At 33.6% G+C, this 20,063-nt stretch overlaps 1 long non-coding RNA gene across 2 annotated transcripts in view; it reads left to right on the plus strand.

Annotated features, from left to right (window-relative positions):
* Positions 1-570: 570 nt before the first annotated feature.
* The window catches only part of LOC143987116 (uncharacterized), a 40,718-nt gene continuing 21,225 nt past the window's right edge, over positions 571-20,063 (plus strand). Inside the window, exons 1-2 of one of the 2 annotated variants that reach the window (XR_013276599.1) lie at positions 571-906; positions 4,146-4,223. This is a non-coding gene — a long non-coding RNA (uncharacterized LOC143987116). The other variant, XR_013276600.1, reaches the window with a different exon arrangement.

The following is a 20,063-nucleotide window of genomic DNA, read 5'->3' on the forward strand; positions in this document are numbered from 1 at the left end:
TAAAACACCTCTCCATTTCCCTCTCTCTCTCTCTATATATATATATAACATCTCTCTCGTTTCTCTCTCTCTCACACACACACATATTATATATTTTTCTCTCTCTCTATCTCATATTACATATATTTCTTTCTCTCTCTCTCTAAATATAATCTCTCTCTATTAACAACTATGTATAGAGTCATTGTCATGAGCTAGTGTGTGTGTGTGTGTATAAACACCCTGATTATGGCAATAAGTGGAGGAGGGGGTTATTGCTATTGATTCTACTTCTTCACTGTCACATGTATACCTTGAATTCTTAGAAATTAAATGAATTAATCTGATTGAACAGACATTAATACAAACAATATAGCGATGGATTCAAGCTCTAGGTCTATCTATTGTCACTCGCTGTTTATATATATATATATATATATATATATATATATATATATATATATATATACATATATACATATATATATATATATATATATATATATATATATATATATATGTGTGTGCTTCATATCATCTATCTGTAATATTGTGCAGGGAGTGTGCAGCAGGCTCCAGCAGGCAGTGATTGGGCTCGCCCTGGCTATGTTAGGGACACATTCTTATGTCCTTAAATGCACAAGCAGATAATTGTTGGCGCTCCATCTTTGTGTGAGGGGGCCAAATGCCTTTTAATGACTGCAGCTGCTGGCTGAAATCTATCAATGGAATTGGCTTATTGCGAAGCCCCCCTAGAAAAAAAAAAAAATCTTCTCACTGCCTTCAAATCTAGAGTTGGAAGATTGGTGATGGATTGAGATAGAGGCATAAAAGGTCTGAGAGCTGGGCAGCCATCAGCAGGGAGACAAGAGCACACAGCAAAGAACATTGCACTCTAGTCCAGCCTGCAAATCCTTTCCGGATCCTGTAAGTTCCCTCTACAGCCCCTTTCACTAAGCTCAATCGCTTCCCTGTGATTACAAGCCTTGTTCCAGCACTGCTGCTGACCTTTTGGGGGTTTTGCTATTGTAGATGGGGGGTCAGAGGGAAGGAAAAAAAAATATTTAAATAGGGGTGGAGGGATTAGGCAGTTTAATAGTTAAATGAAATGGACCCTTCTTGTAGAGAGCAGAGACAGAGGGAGAGGGGGGATTAGTGTGCAGTCAGGCTGCAGGTGCTGTGCACTGTGTTTCCCAAGATCAAGTCTGCCTTTGTGCTGCTGCTTGGTGCAGGCTGTCTGTGTGCCTCTGTGCAGGGCTGGGGGAATCCTGGGTGTTGCAGCCTCTGAAGTGGCCTCTGTCATTCACTCTCACTTGCTTGTGCTCACCGACCAGCTCTTCCCAGGGGCCCTGACAGTGTGCTGTGGGGAGCATGGAGCATCTCTTGTGCACTCTGCTGCTGAGGAGCAATCACAGAGGTTAGAATGCAGCTCTCCATATTTCCATTGATGCTTCTGGGTCTGCTGCTAGAAGGGGAGTTTGACATCACTTCTGTTCATTCACAGCTACATCCCTTACCTCCTAGTGTCAGATAAGTTGCAAAATTCCTCTTTACACTTCTGTGATAATAGTATATACAGTGTTATTGCAAGTCTGCATGGGTGTGTAGATCTAGATGTCATTCATCCACAGGGAAGTGCATCCCTGAATTATTTACATGTTTAAATACCTGAAATAGTTTTGTGTGTAGAGCTCCTATTTTCAGACACATGCTCTTTCTTTAACAAAATTGCATCTGTGTAATTGTTTGGCCAATTTAGTACACACATTTATAAAGCATGTTATAATGCATGTATGTATAATAATCTATATATGTATGTATAAGTTTATTTTAATATAATAACACTGTTTACATATTAGAGTGTATGTATGCATGTGTAATAATCTATTTATGTATGTATGTATGTATGTATAATAATATCGGTACGTATGCATGTGTAATAATAATCGATATATGTGTGTATGTATGTATAATAATATCTGTATGTATGTGTGCATGTATGGCTTTAGTTTAATATATTAGCACTGTTCAAATATTAGTGTGTATGTAGTGAGCATGTATGAATGAATAATAATCTATGTGTGTATGTATGCATTCATGTATGTATATTAGTGTGTGTATGTATGTATGTATGTACGTGTATAATAATCTATGTACATAAGTATGTATGTATGTAGAATAATCTATGTATGTATGGGTTCAGTTTACTATATTAACACTGTTCGTACATTAGTGTGTATGTAGTGAACATGTATGTATGTATAATAGTCTATATGTGTAGGTATGCATGCATAACAGTTTGTGTATGTATGTATAATAATCTATGTATGTAATTATGCATGTATGTATACTAATCTAAGTATGTATATATGGGTTTAGTTTAATATAATGAAACAGTTCACATATTAGAGTGTATGCATGCCTTTAAAATAATATATGTATGTATGTATACATGTGCATGTATAGCAATCTCTGTACGTATGTATGAGTTCAGTTTAATATAATAACACCATTCATACATTCGTGTATATGTAGTGAGCATTAATGTATGTATAATAATCTATGTGTGTATGTATGTACAATTATGTATGTGTGTATGTATGGGTTTAGTTTAATATAATAACACAGTTCATAAGTTCCTACATTAGTTTGTATGTATGTATGCATGTGTGTATGTATGTCTGTGTGCATGCATGTGTGCTCAGATTATATGTATAATATATATATATATATATATATATATATATATATACAATATTTATATGTGTATGCAAAATATATATAGAAAGTGAATATATATGTATGTAATATATATATATATATATATATATATATATATATATATATATATATATATATATATATATATATATATATATATATATATATATATATAGTTCTATATATAGTGCTTATATGTGTATGTCAAATATATATAGTAAGTGTATATATGTATAGCTAGAGAGAAGGAGGGAGGGAGAATGTGTAGATGGTAGATGTAAATGTGTTATATGTATGTGTATAATGATATATACAGAAGCAGTGTAATTCATGTACCAAGCGCTATCCAATGAAGGAATTACTTCTGTGCTTACATTACACAGCAAAGTGCCATCAAGACCCCCAGTGTGCCCAGGTCCCCCAGTGGCACACTGCAGCCCTATCTATCTAGCAGTACACACACCGATGTCTGAGTCTTGGCTGGTCGGGCAGGACGCTGCAGAGTCATTAAAGTGGATCTTTCAGGGAGAGTAATGCACTATTTATGCAGACATAGACAAAAGCAGGGATGTGGATGGAGGAAGGGAAAGAAAAAAAAAAAAAAACACAGCATCATTCTGATGAATGACATGTCATTAAGACATCATGCTGATTTAAATAATTCTGTCACAAACTACAAAAATGCCCCATCATATTGCACATTTTCGTCCATTAATCCCGTGAAAACATAATTATGTTGCAAGTAAAAGAAACCTTTAACCCTTTCTCCTCCTGCCAAGCTTTCTGTACCAAGCCCTCCCTTGGCTTACAAGGGGTTAATCTTTGGCAAACTTTATACATGGTTGGGAAAAGTTTTCTTTCTTTTTTTTTTCTTCTGTGTTGTAGACTTTTCTGCAAAAAAAATAAAAATAAAAAATAAAAATTAAAATGTTTATTCTTAAAAATAATAAAAAAATAAAAATAAAAAAAATAAAACAAAAAGGAACTAGCTAGTGAGGGATGAAATTTGAATATTCCACCCATGGCCAGCACTGCTGACCCTCATTAAGTGGACATCCTGCTAGGGCCCCGGTATTATGGAGGGGCTGTCCAATCCCAACATCTGCACGCCTTGTTAGAGATTGTTAATGAGGCTTTCCCCTCACACAGAATGAAAGGCCCTCTCCATGTAGATTTACCTTATGTCAACTCTTTACTTCTAATGAATTGCATCACAATCCCTCCATGAATGGGGCCAACTCTAGAGGAAGAACTAGCTAAAAAAAAAAAAAAATGTTACTTACATTGTACAGATCTCTCCAAATAAAAAGATGCTGAAAGATTACAATGTGGCATATTGTATTAGATACTTAAGTATCCATAGTTAAATAAGATACAAGTTAAAAATTGTGATTGTTCTGTTTATAAGTATTTGTTGTGTCTTTTTTTGTATTTTTATCCCCTAGGCCTCCTCCAGTAGAACATCTGTAGGGACTGGAAAGGAAAAAAAATCAACTAATATAAAAATAAAGACCACAACCTGTGTAAGTGGGCATTGCCAGTGTTTATTACAGGACACCTATTGCTAATTGAATTGTTTAAATATATATATATATATATATATATATATATATATATATATATATATTTTTTTTTTTATTTTTTTTTATTTTTTTTTTTCTAACGATTATGATTGTGGTGAAGAAATGTAGAGGGGTACATTTGAAACAAAGCAGCACAGTGTAACCTAATCAAACATTAGAAAGTAGTGTATTTAAATACGTTTTTATAGTAGTTATATATACATGGAGACTTCAATTTTTTTTTTTTACTTTAGGTAGACACACCTGCTTACAGGTAAGAGAGAGAGAGTTACATTATTATTAATAATTCTATTATTAGTTTTATTGTAATTCTTCTTCCTCTTTTTTCTTCTTATTTATTTATTATTATCCTTATTATATTTTTTTTACATACAATGTATATGTATACACATTTTTGCTACACTGTTATACTTGCTAGATACCTTTTCAGCCTATGTATTCCTTGAAAGCTAATTTAAAAAATACAAATAGTGACAGTTATATTATTATTATTCTCATTATTTTTTATTCTATTTTATTTACTACACTGTAAACTAACTAGATACTTTTACAGCCTAGGCATTCCACAGAAGGCTAATAAAAAAAAAAAAAGCAGAGGGTTGTTTTTATCCTTATTACCAAAACAAGAGCAAACTATCAAATATATTTATTGATACTTTTTTGTATTTGATCTCTAAGCATATTGTTGTAGCAACTTTTTAAAGGCACATTGTGACCTCTTGTAGCTGCTCTCCCCTCTATATTTTAAGATCAGGTGCAACTCTATATTTCTGGAACTGTAATTTGCAGCTTGTGTGCTGCCTCCTCCCCTTGGGTTGTACTTTAAAATCAATTAGTATTTTCAAGTCTTCAAGTGAATTATTCAAAACAAATGTTTGAAAGACCCCAAGGGAGAATTTGGCCATGACAAGGGGTTTGATTAGCTGTATTTTATGCCCCCTCCCTTAAAAAAAAAAGCAGACCCGAGAGAGATATCTAGAAATCAGTTCATGTCTAATTAAATGCCTGTATTCATTAGCTTCTTGGGGAAAGCATTGCCCTTTACTGTAGGTGTCAGCTGTTTATACAGGGGATCCGGCAGTGTGAAATGCTGCTATCATTAGGATGGGCTCTATACTTAACACCCAGACAGGTAAACAGAATATAAATAACATAACCTCATTCATCTACCAATAATATCAATATAGACAGGAAGAGGGCCATCCGAGGGGTTGGTATGAGCCTCTATAGGGGAGTTCATAAAAAACAACAACTTTATTTTTTTATATGTTCTCAAGATAGGCAGTTTTTTTTAAATAACAAATGACAACTCAACATGTCAGAAGATTATAAAAAAGAATAAAGTTACACCATTGTTTCAAAAGGCAAAACGAATTAATAACAGCTGCTCTGTATATCTATCACTCTATCTACCTATCCGTCTATCTATCTCTCTATCTGTCTATCTCTATCTATCTATCTATCTATCTATCTATCTATCTATCTATCTATCGATCTATCTGTCTATCTCTCTCTCTATCTATCTATCTCTTTATCCATGTGTCCATTATTTACCCATCTACCTATTTCTCTGTTATCTATATGCTTTTCCTATCTATCTATCTATCTATCTATCTATCTATCTATCTATCTATCTATCTATCTATAAATTAATCAACCTATCTTCCTATTTCTTATCTCTCTTCTAGGTATACACCTATCTATTTAATTACCTACTTATTTCTCTAATATCTATCTATCTATCTATCTATCTATCTATCTATCTATCTATCTATCTATCTATCTATCTATCTATCTATATTTGTATCTATTTATCTATCCATCTAGTTATCGATGTGCATATAATGTACCTATCTTTTCCTCTATCTATCTATCTACTTTTCAACTTTATTTTTTTTCCTTTCTCTTTCTATCAATCCCCCTTTTTTCTGATCTGTATTGCCATCTTTCTTTCTTTCTTTCCCTCTTTCCTTCTTCCTTTCTTTCTTTCTTTTTTTGCTATAACTTATAGTTTTCTATAACTTATTACATCTATCTATCTATCTATCTATCTATCTATCTATCTATCTATCTATCTATCTATCTATCTATCTATCTATCGATCTATCTATCGATCTATCTAGCTATCTATATCTATATATTTATATATAGATATATCTATTTATATATCTATCTATCTATATATATATATATATATATATATATATATAGAGAGAGAGAGAGAGAGAGAGAGAGAGAGAGAGCGAGAGATAGATATATATATAGATCTATATATATAGATATGGATCTATATCTATCTATCTATCTATCTATCTATGTATATATATATACTTTTTTTCTGTGGGTTGATTTGATTTACTAAAACTGGAGCGTGCAAAATCTGGCGCAGCTCTGCATAGAAACCAATCAGCTTCTAGGTTTTTTGTAAGCTATGCCATGCACAGCTGCACCGGATTTTGCTCTCTCCAGTTTCAGTAATTCAACCCCACTGTGTTTATCTATCTATCTATCTATCTATCTATCTATCTATCTATCTATCTATCTATCTATCTATCTATCTATCTGTCTATATCTATCTATCTATCTATCTATCTATCTATCTATCTATCTATCTATCTATCTATCTATCTATCTATCTATCTATCGTTCGTTCTTTCTTTCTTCTCTCTTTCTTTCTTTTTCTATTTTATCAATCAATGCACAATCCTCTAGATTTATATCTGAACCCAGGGCAGTAAAACAACCCAAATGTTTTTTTACCACCAATAAATGACACAAGTTCCTATAGCTGTCTTTCTTTTCTAAAAATAAATAAAATCTGGATTCCGCAGCAGACCCCCAGGGGACACTTTTTGCCAATATAGTTTTCTCCATCTCAGTAATGTTCTGATTTCCCTGTTGCACAGCCTTGGGGTGTTTGTGATTTTGGGGACCCCCAGTCTTGGCCTCATATTCCCTTATAATAAATGACTAGTTGTAGCTGTAGGAAAGTGTCAGATGGGTGCAGAGTGAGGACAGGAAATGCCGCAGAGAGGATCAGGCGAGGAGGACGCCTTGGGCTGGGTAGCAGTCCCCATTGCAGGCGCTGAGTGTAGTAGAGGAGATGAGTGTCGCCTCGGTGCTCATACACAGGGGGGAGACGAGCTGGGAGCTGGACCAGGAGCTGGGCACCCCGCTTCCACCATCAGCTTATCAACCAAAGGGGTGCTCCTCTGCATCCTAACCTCACCCATGACCTTCTCTTTGTATTTCCCTTTCCAACACTCCTCCTGTTACCTATCTCCAGAGCAATCTGTGCAAGTGTCACCCTGTGTAATGCCAGGTGGGGTAAGTGATGAATAACCAGCCATACAGAACCGCCACGGACCATGTCTGCGCCATTAGTCTCTTTACGTCCTCTATACTATCATCATAAGTATATTTAAATCTTAGCAACCTTTTCCTCATCGATTTTTTTTGTTTCCTGATAGATATTTTCAAACGTGTTTTTTTTTTTTTTTTCTATTATGTATTTGTAGTCAGCGGCTCCTCACTGCAATGCAACAAGTTTTCTTTGATAAAACAAATTAAACAAACTAGAGAATTTACTCCAGCAGCTTAATGGATATAGAGCAGCATTTTTGTTATTTAAAATACAATCTACATGAGCTTAGGTTGCGATTTTTAATTTTTTTTTTTATTCAATAATTACAAAAACATGTAATTAGTACAATCTCAACATGAGCATATATCTAATTCCTTCATTTACACAAGGCATATATTAATAATTCTATTTTATTATTAGCTTACGCAGGATGCAGAAGCTGAAATGTATCCAGGAGCAAAACAATATAGCAAAAATAAATATCAAATAAATAAATACAAATAAAGTAATTAAGTAAATAAATAATTAATTAATTAATAAAGAAAAAAATAATAATATAACTAATATGTTATTATTATTACTATTATTACTGTTATTATTATCATCATCATGGTTATTATTATCATTGTTGTTATTATTATTATCACGTAACATATGAAGTAATTCTGCTGCAGATGCAAATTTCTGAAAACAAATCGCCAATAAAGTAATATGATTTTTCTGCAGCCAATAGACAAAAAAATGACATTGTGGACAAGTGTGATAGTTTTTACATGTTACATGGGATAATACAGGCATACCGCACTTTTAAGTACACAATGGGGTTTATTTACTAAATCAGGCTCCCTTCTGCATAGAAACCAATGAGCTTCTAACCCCAGCTTGTTCAATTAAGCTTTGGTAATAAAACCTGGAAGCTCATTGGTTTCTATGCAGAAGGGAGCCTGATTTTGCACTTTCCAGCTTTAATAAATAAACCCCATTGTGTACTTAAAAGTAGGGTATGCCTGTACACTGTTCCACATATATAGGTGGTTGTCATTTGGCATACACACACACACACATTTGGGTGACATTGCTTTATATAGGAAGCCTGGGCTGGCTGACCTTCACTCTGCCAGGGCATCTTAGCTGCATGGAGGGTGTTTTGTTAAATGCAGGAGTAGCTGTGGAAGAGGGGAATGGGCATCAGTAGCTGTATGATCCAATATGAGAGTGCAGAGGTGGGAGTGTGTGTGCATTATGACAAGGTAGATATTAACATCACAGGGAGGATACTCAGACAAGGCAGCAGGTCTAGAGAACAAAAAAAGTGAGCAAGAATTACGTATTTCATTATTAGCAGCAAAGAGTGTTTTTTCTCAAGGTTCCACTGCACCCTCATTTCTAGATAGAGGACTGCAGAGTATTGCCTTTAATCAGAAATCAATATTACTGCACAACAGTATGATGGAAAAGCTGGAGGCACTTAATACCTCTATCTATATATATAATAAATTACTGTCTCTATCCACCTGTCTGCTTATCCATCTTTCCTAGAGACAGAGTTGATATTATATGAATTGGCCAATATTCCAGGTTCAATTAGAGTGATTGGTCCTGCTAGTCAGAGGAGAGCCCTGAAGGTCACATAGGAGAGCAGGGCTGCAATCTGCAACGAGAAAGACTTGATATTTAAGTCAGCTATAGCAGCTCAATATTAAGTTACAGGATAATGGTGCGCTACAGCCTGCCCTGAACCTGTTACTCACGAATGAGCAGCATCTGTCCGATACTATTTTCCTCTTTTGCTCTGTTTAGATTGAGCAATCAATAGTGAGAAGGATGTCTTCAGGCTGAGATAAACAGACAGAGCAAAAGGGGGCAGGTATGAGAGTGTCCAGACACTGCACTGCAGGGAACACACAGCTTCCATCAATATCTATACACTGCCTATAGGAACACTGCCAGGGGCTGGCACATAGGTAAGGACAGACAGACTATCTGACAGAGATAGATAGACAGACTGATAGATAGAAAGATAGATAGATAGATAGATAGATAGATAGATAGATAGATAGATAGAAAGGTAGATATATATAGACAGATAGATAGACAGATAGATAGAGAGTGAAAGAGAGATAGATAGATAGATAGATAGATTTGGACATACACACACCATGGCTGATTTACTAAATCTGGTTCACATAGAATTTGGTGTAACTTTGGGGGTTATTTACAAAAGGCAAATCCACTTTGCACTACTAGTGCACTTGGAGGTGCAGTCGCTGTAGATCTGAGGGGGACAGGCAAGGAAAAAACAGCATTTTAGCTTGCACATGATTGGATAATAAAATCAGCAGAGCTTCCCCTCATTTCAGATCTAACCCTTGTAGGTTTCATTGTGAAAGCTTAATTGAGCAAGCTGAAGTTAGATGCTAATTGATTACCATACGCAGCTGCACCAGATTCTCTGTGCTCCAGTTTTAGTAAATCTCTCTCGCTATATATATATATATATATGGATAGCTATATAAATAAATTACATAAATAGAAATAATCATATTGATAAATGTAGATAAATAGATAGATAGACAGATAGATAATTAGATAGATAGAATCTATATAATAAAAATAGATACACAAAAAAGTTACCATGTGCTCATATATATATATATATATATATATATATATATATATATATATATATATATATATATATATATATATATATTTACATATTTTAAGATCCCAACTATATCAACATCGTCAAACAATTCTAAATATTAATTTATAACACATAAAGACATGTAAGATAGATAATTTGGACACACATACACACACATCATTTTTTGTACAAACTTTTGAAGAGTTTAGGAGATTTTTACATTTTTTCTGCCAGTAAGCTCCAATCAGAGACACAAACCAGAAGGGTTTTTGGTTGAGCTCAAAATATGCCTGTAATTGTCCTAATGTACATGGACACATAGGATAACATAGAGCTGTGTCTACAGGTAAAACGCAAAACTCCTGTAGAAAATAACATTGAGCTGCTTCTACAAGCAGAATTCTCTTGGGAGTAAAAAAACCCTTATAGAGAGCATTTTTTGTACAAAGTCTAGATGAGTTTATGAGAATTTTACATAGCTCTAAGCATCCAGAAGGTTTTTTTTTTTTGTTTTTGTTTTTTTTGTTTTTTTTTATGCCTCTAAACATAAACTCAAAATTTGCCTCTTAACGTCCTATTGTGCATGGACACATAGGATAACACCGAGCTGCTTCTACAGGCAGAACATGAAACTCCTGTAGAAGCAACATTTTTTAAGCCAGTGTGCATATAAGAGGCAGAAAAAAAAACCTTCTGGTTCATGTTTCTGTTTGGAGCTTGGAGGCAGAAAAAAACAAAAACTCTCCTAAACTCATCTAAACTTATGCTCCATGCACACTGGCTTAAATAACGTTGCTTTTACAGGAGTTTTGTGTTCTCACAAAGCTCCTGTAACCCAACTGGGGGTTATTTACTAACGGCAACTCCACTTTGCACTACAAGTGCAAAGTGCACTTGAAATTGCACAGAAAGTGCACTTGGAAGTGCAGTTGCTGTAGATCTGAGGGGGACATGCAAGGAAAATAAAAAACAGCATTTTAGCTTGCACATATTTGGATAATAAAATCAGCAGAGCTTCCCCTCATTTCAGATCTACCCCTCAGATTTACAGGGACTGCACTTCCAAGTGCAATTTCAAGTGCACTTTGCACTTGCAGTTTGCACTAGTAGTAGGTTTTGCCTTTCATAAATAACCCCCAATATTACACACATATAGGGTTACACTGAGCTGCTTCTATAAGCAAAACACAAAACTCCTGTAGAAGCAGCGATTTGAATCCAATGTGCATGGAGCAAAACAAAAAGTACAGTTATGGCATGAACAAGATCAAGATAATAAAACATTAGCACCCCTTCCACCAGTAAATCTATTATCTTCAGCAAGTTACAGAGTGATGGAGGAGAGTGCATTGTAGATGGATATTGGGATTGGTTGATCAAAGCTTCATTTTTTTTCATTAAGCTAACATTCCTTACATCTTTAGTAAATCGACTAGATAGATAGGTAGGTGGATAAACAGGCAGATATGTGTCCACACATTGATATTTTTAGAGGGAGAAATAGCACTATGGCTTGACTTAAAGCCATTAGCTCTCTCCTCAGACCACCAATCTTAGATAACATAGGACCCTAGGCTTCATTCACATACTGGGGCTCTAGCACAGTAGAGCTCCACCTTAAAGACATGATTGAAAAAAAATCAATCATACTCACTCACTCACCCCCAGTTACCATACAAACAGTTACATGTGACCTGCTTCCAAAAATAATAATGCAATAGGCAGTTTTTAAATGTTGAAGTGTATATATACATGGTTCATTGAAATCAATAGTACTGCATGCAAATGCAAAAAAAAGGCAAAACATGCTTAGAACATATACATAAGGATAACAATGTATCCCCACAGCCATAATACCTATTGCAATCTAATCTTTCACTTAACAGAAGGAGCTGAACAAAAAAAAAAAAAAATTATTTATAGGACAAATAATTGCTTAACTTGGATGCTCAATGTTACCCTCATTTATAGAAAGTCGTGGTCTTGAAATGTAGTGGAAAAAAAAAAAACACGTAGAAACACTGCAAAAAAAAAAAAAAAAAGTAAACAAAAGTCAAAGCAACAAAGTCAAAGCAAACCAATGACATCTCTTTTCAGACCATCCTCCCTCCATGGAGAACAATGGATTTCAAAAGCTTTTCTGTAAAAAATGTCAGAAAGTCTCAATGGCCAGGCCTCGCTACACAAGTTGCTGATTTATTTTCCCATTAGACAAAATATGGAGGAAGGAGCAGAAGAATTGACCAGTGCAGCTCTATGGCTAATAGTTTTAAATAACTTTATTTCTCACATTATTTCAAGTGATTCAAGCCCATACATCTGCCTTTATAATGATTACTGTATTATATTATAATGTCCTATATCCTATTTTATTTGTATAGTCCCTTGTTGCCTTTCTGTTTATAAATAATTAAATGAGTAATATTTCCAGTACTCCCATTCTTATATATTCGAGTTGTAATTGTGCACATTCTAAAGCTGCCAACTCCATTATAACACTTAAAAAACCTTTACAATCATGGAAAAGTAGATTTGATTTATTATTTAATATAAAGCTCTTTTCAATTACAGTGTAAATGATCAACAATAAAAACATACATACATAGCAACAGATCACTCATTAATATTTATGATGTCCCACTATACTCCAATACATGCTCATGAATACAAATATCTAGATCCTCACTAGTCTGCAATGCCACCACCAAACGTTGCCCCCTGCCCATCATTGGCAAGCCTATTCAAAATATGACTGGAAGGGTTTGCTGTTATCATGGTCCAATAGCAAAAGGGTGCTTGTATGTATGGGCAGTTCAAAAAAAGTTCGTTTTTACTGTGATCAAATAAGTGGGCAATGGGCTTACCTAAATGATAAACCTAAAAGGTCTGTTATTGAATTTAGGAGTACCATTACATACTATGGTATCAAAGGTAATCAATTCTAAGTAAAAAAAAAAGAAAAGAAAGAAAAACAGGCCTTAGGATACATAGATGTGTATATATATAAATCAAGAGGTAGATAAAGCTACATAGATAAAGACAGATAGATAGATAGATGGATAGATAGATAGATAGATAGATAGATAGATAGATAGATAGATAGATAGATAGATAGATAGATAGATAGATAGATAGATAGATAGATAGATAGATAGAAATAGAAAACTGGAGAATAGAGATGCATGATAGACAGATAGATAGATAGATAAAGATAAAAAAAAAAAGAAAAGAAAGAAAACCAGGCCTTAGGATACACAGATGTGTATATAGATCAATAGGTAGATCAAGCTAGGTAGATAAAGACAGATAGACAGACAGATAGATAGATAGATAGATAGATAGATAGATAGATAGATAGATAGATAGATAGATCGATAGATAGTATAGACATATGTGATTGATATATAATAGTACATAGAGATTAAAGAGAAGTGACAGACACAAAAGATAGATATATAAACAGAAAGGTAGATAAAGATAGATAGAAAGAAAGAAAAAAAAAAAAGAAAGCTGGGATAGACAGATAGATAGAAAAGCTGGAGAGAAGAGATGCACGACAGATAGATAGATAGATAGATAGATAGATAGATAGATAGATAGATAGATAGATAGATAGATAGATAGATAGATAGATAGATAAGAAAGAAATAAAGTTAGGATAGACAGATTATCAATTATATCAAAAGACAAATGTCCCAAAACCCATGTATGGGGTCTTATACATAAAAAAAAAGCAATATTATACATTAAAAAAAAAGAAATATTATGAATTTGTTTGCCTTATGCACACCCCTTATAAAGGTCACATCTAAAAAAAAGTCCATACATACATACATGTATAAACTCATATAGGGTGAAGTAAGGTCAATAACATAACCTAGTGCTCACACAGATATGTGAAAAGTCCCCAAAACAGCTATAAATGACAAAAAGAAAATCTATCTATCTATCTATCTATCTATCTATCTATCTATCTATCTATCTATCTATCTATCTATCTATCTATCTATCTATCTATCTATCTATCGGACTGTCTGTCTATCTATCTATCTATCTATCTATCTATCTATCTATCTATCTATCTATCTATCTATCTTTCTGTCTATCTTGAAATATTTGATACATTCCCTAGTTAGCACACTACGGTAGAGTAATGAGAAGCAGAGCTGTCGGGCAGGCTGGGTGCCCTGAGTCCCTGGCATGTCACAGTGGCACTCAGTTGCTGGTAGTGATTACAGGGCTGTCTGTGGACATGTTTGCTCAGATGACTTGTGCCAACCAGACACACTTTTCTCTCCACCTAAAAGTCTGAGGCCAGGATAATCATTGAAATCAAGTCTAAATAAAACTGATGAAGTCAATTCAGAGTCACCCAGGTGAGATCAGAGTAAACATTTGTCTTGGCAGACACCCCTGTGCGTCATTTCATAACATCCTCCACCTTTAATCTCTGCGCCCAATTCTGGATGGAAGCACCAAGCTGGCTGAGGCTTCCTTTCCCTGGGATTGTTTGCGACCTGTCACTTGAAAAACGATATTTTTAATTAAAATGTCTGCCTTTGCCTGAAGACCTGTCCGTTGGGTGTCATTTCATTGCCTCCTCTGATTCATCTTTCTGTTTTATCATTACATTAGTACATAACCCCCTCCGCTGCCCTCGGTGCTATTCACTAAAGTCTGTCTCTGGGAAGAGAAAAAGGCAAATGTGTACTGCTATCATTTCCATCATTTCAACAGCTCCACAATCCATATATGAAATTAGAGGGTTCTGCTGTGTAACTTACATATCATCTCTGCCTTGTTAACTGTGTACTTAGTTATTTTTTATGGTTTGCGACTGACATTTGTCGCACAGTAAACGCTGGGAACCTTATCAAAAATGTAAAAAAAATCTAATTCTTGGACTTGTAGTTTCCATCTTCACTTGCCTGTTGGTGGTTTTAGAAAATGTAGCAAATGCTTTGAAACATAGAGGAGGTTAAGAAAAACATTGTTATTGCAATTAAAGGAAAAAAACGAGAGATGATAAAAACGAAACAGTTATTCAAAGTTTATTAACGAAACAACGAAAAATAATTATGAATTGTTATGGATCCCATTCACACTATAATGTAAGCAATAATTAAGGAGAATTAACATAGTGTACATCTAGTCATGCAAATACATTCACCTGTGATACAGAGAATTAAACTAATGCTGGATTCCTTAATAATTACACTATTTAATTTAACTGGCACAGGTAATGGACGCTGACACCTGAGAAATTAGCATATTTTTTATTTATCTTTAACAACAATAGAAAATTTAGGATTAATAATGCAAATAAATCCATAATGAAAATAATGTGATAGTTACAGTTAATGACACTTAATAATCGTTGTATGGGGACAGTATTTAATTTAACTGACCCAGGCCCACATTGCAATCTGAGTATTTATAAATAATAAGCAGTTAAAAAAAAAAAAAAGTTTACCAAAAATAGAAGATTTAGCAAATCATGCAAATCAATGTACTTATGGATATGATAGGTATAGTTAATAAAAAAAAAAAAAGTTTACCAAAAATAGAAGATTTAGCAAATCATGCAAATCAATGTACCTATGCAGATGATAGGTATAGTTAATAATAATAATTAAAAAAAAACTTTACCAAAAATAGAAGATTTAGAAAATAATGTATATAAATGTACCTATGGATATCATAGATATAGTTTATTAAAAAAAAAAAAAAAAAAAAAAAAAAAAACTTTACCAAAAATAGAAGATTTAGCAAATCATGCAAATCAATGTACCTATGGATATGATAGGTATAGTTAATAAAAAAAAAAAAAACTTTACCAAAAATAGATTTAGCAAATCATGCAAATAAATGTACCTACGGAGATGATAGGTATAGTTAAAAAAAATAAATAAAAATAAAATAAAAACTTTACCAAAAATAGAAGATTTAGCAAATCATGCATATAAAGGTACCTATGGATATGATAGGTATAGTTAATAATAATAAAAAAAATCTGGATGCCCTAATAATCATTGTATAGGGATGCCAGTATTTAACTTATGGACTTTGGAACCAGAGCAGTATTCAGCAGATATTTCCTAATCTTTACCCACAACAGAAGATTTAGCATTAGTCATGCAAAATAATTGGCCTATGGAAATGATAGTTACAATTAATGAAATCAGTACTGCATTCCTTATATAGGATTGAGTTTTAGGGAAGTATTTATTATAACTGACACATGTGATGGATATTGGAACCCTGGGCATTGGAAATATTTAGGAATAATAATGCAATTATATTCAATGTATTATTGTAACAAATGCTGGATTTCTTATCATTGTATAGGGTTGGCAGTTAGGGTAGTATTTTACCTAATTGGCATAGGTGATGGTCATTGGAACCTGAGCAATAATCAGTATTGTTTCCTTAACTTAGCCCACAGTTTATAGTAAAGGAATAATTATGCAAATAAATTAACAGATGGAACTAGTGTGATAATTATTTTTAATGTAACAAATGCTGGATTCCTTATTAAACATTGTATAGGGTGGCAGATAGAACTGACATAGGTGATGGATTTTGGAACCTGAGCAATAATCAGCAGATATTTCCTTATCTTTTCTCACAATAGAAGATTATAGCATTAGTCATGCAAAACAATTTGCCTATGGAAATTAAAGTTACAATGGGTGGAATCAGTGCTGCACTACTTGTCAATCCCTATATAGGGATACCAGTTAGGGCAGTATTTATTATAACTGACACATATAATGGACTTTGGAACCTGAGCAATAATCAGCAGATATTTCCTTATCTTTACCCACAACAAAAGATTTAGCATTGGTCATGCAAAACAATTTGCCTATGGAATTGATAGTTACAATTAATGAAATCAATGCTGTATTACTTATCAATCCTTGTATAAGGATGCCAGTTAGGGCAGTATTTATACTGACACATGTGATGGACATGGACATTGGAACCTGAGCAATAATCAGCAGAAAAAATGGGCAAATAAATTAATATATGGCACCATAATTACAATTAATGTAACAAATGCCATATTCATTATCAATCATTATATAGGGTTGGTAGGTAGGGCACTAGTACAACATAACTGACACAGGTGATGGGTATTGGAACCTGAGCAACAATCAGAAGATTTTTTCTTATCTGACCAAACATTATATATTTTTTTAATTCAATTTCCATTTGCCTTCAACTAAGTAGTGTAAGGCCCTGCCTGATTGCTTACAAATTGAAAGTGTACAGGTCTGACCTCATATTATATGCATTTGCTACATTTTCTTGTACAAGAAAAGTGTATAATGTAAGGCCAGCCCACCATAGAATATTTAGTAATAATCAATCAAATAAATGTACCTACAAAAATATTGTGATATTTAAAATTAATGATGGATTCCTTATTAATCTTTGTATAGGGTTTGCAGTTAGCAGTATCTAACTGAAGCAGTTGATGGACAACTTATCTTCCTTATCTTAACCCACAATAGAATATTTAGGAATACCAGTGCAAATTAATTCACCTATGAAGATGATAATTAAAATCTAAATTAATAAATAAATGTAACAAATGTTGGATTGCTTAATCCTTGAATAAGGATGCCAGTTAGGTTAGTATTTAAACTAACTGACACAGTGGGGTTGATTTACTAAAACTGGACAGTGCAAAGCCTGGTGCAGCTGTGCATGGCAGCCAATCAACTTCTAACTTCAGCTTGCTGAATTAAGCTTTGACAAAGGCACCTAGAAGCTGATTGGTTTCTATGCAGAACTGCACTAGATTTTGCACTCTCCAATTTTAGTAAATCAACCCCAATTGTTGGACATTGGAACCTGAGAAATATTTAGCAGTTTTTTTTTTTTTTTTTGTTATCTTAGCCCACAATAGAATATTTAGGAATACTGGTGCAAATAAATTCACCTATGAAAATAATGTGCTCATTAAACGTAATTAAATTAATGATGGATTTCTTATTAACCATTGTATAGGGATGAAAATGAGGGGAGTATTTAAACTATCTGACACAGTTGATGAACCTGAGCAATATTTAGCTTAATATTAATATAATAATATAATATTCAGATTTTTTCCCCCTTTTTTTAATCCACAATAGAATATTTAGGAATACTAGGGCAACTAAATTCACCTATGAAAATAATGTGATTGTTAAAATAAATGTAACTAATGCTGGATTGCTTATTAATCAATGTATAAGGATGCCATCTTGGGTATCTTTTAAACTAACTGACACAGCTGATGGACAATGAAACCTGAGCAATAATCACCAGATTTTCCTTATATTAGCCCACAATAAAATATTTAGGAATAATCATGCAAATAAATGTACCTACAAAAATAATATGAAATACAAAAATTAATGTAATAATGCTGGATTCCTTATTTATATCATTGTATAAGAATGCCAGTTAGAGCAATATTTGACCTAACTGACACAGGTCAAAATTGGAAGCAGGTCAATAATCAGCAGATATCTCCTTATCTTTAACCGCCATATCAGATTTATTATTAATCATGCATATAAATTCAAATTCAATTAATCATGCAGATAAATCCAACTATGAAAATATTGTGATAATTAAAATGAATAAAATTGATACCATATGGATGCCAGTTAGGGCAGTTATAGTCATTTTTACCTTAACCTGGATCCTGATCAATAATCAGCAGTTATTTCTTTATTTTTAACAGCCATATAAAATTTAGGAAGAATCATGCAAATAAATTCAGCTATAAAAAAAATTAAATGAATAAAATTGATACTATGTCAATTACAAATCAATGTATAGTGATGCCAGTTAGGAGCAGCTATAGTAATTTTTACCTTATTCTGGTACCTGATCAATAATCAGCAGATATTTCTTTGCCCACAGTGACAGTCAGGATTTCCTGTATGTTAATTATTGGTAAGATATTGGGAATTGCAAGCAAAGCATGTCATCCATATTTAACTAGTGTGATTACTAAATTAATAGCAGCTACTAAGACAGATGTCAAAACGTCTTGAAAATGTTTATGTGTGAATAATTGAGAAGGTGGTAGGATGCATTATCTGATTGTATAATGAAAAATATATGAAGAACAGATGTCTCAAATAGACATCTCCTCTGTTTTCATTAGAAGTGGCCTTGATTTAAACAAGTGCTGTAATGAAGTTGGCGATTCTCTCTCTCTAATATTGCTCATGAATTTTTAATAAACTTCTCTGGGGCCTCCATAACAGAGGAGGAGGAATGGCTGATCATTACTATGGAGGCTTTCTGTAATCCCATTGCTTGTTCTATTGGATTAGGAAAGCTTCATGTCAAGAGGGGGAGAAAAAAAAAAAAAGAATAAATAAATAACGAATTAAACACAGCTGTTTTGCGAAAAAGTTGCATCAAGACGCCAATTTAGTTAAGGTAGATGTAAATTATTTTCTCAAAAGCAAACATGCATTATACTGCAGCTTACTAATCATTAGATGTGATGGCTGCATTGGTTTTCTTTTTTAGGCTTCCATTCTTCTATTTTCACCTGGCGATTGGGTCAGTAAGGCTGGCCATACATTAAACAATTTTCTTGTTCAATTTCTTTTAGATTTACCTTCAACATTTTATAGTGCCAGGGCCTGCCCGATTGCATATATATGGAAAGTGATTAGGTTTGACCTCATATTATATGGTTTTGGTAAATCTAAGGCCCCTTTCACACTGGGGCGGGAGCGGCATCGGTGGTAAAATG

This window comes from Lithobates pipiens, unplaced genomic scaffold, assembly GCF_037356315.1.
Source record: "Lithobates pipiens isolate NorthernLeopardFrog02 unplaced genomic scaffold, aLitPip1_a1.2 Scaffold_18, whole genome shotgun sequence".
Lineage (NCBI taxonomy): Eukaryota > Metazoa > Chordata > Amphibia > Anura > Ranidae > Lithobates > Lithobates pipiens.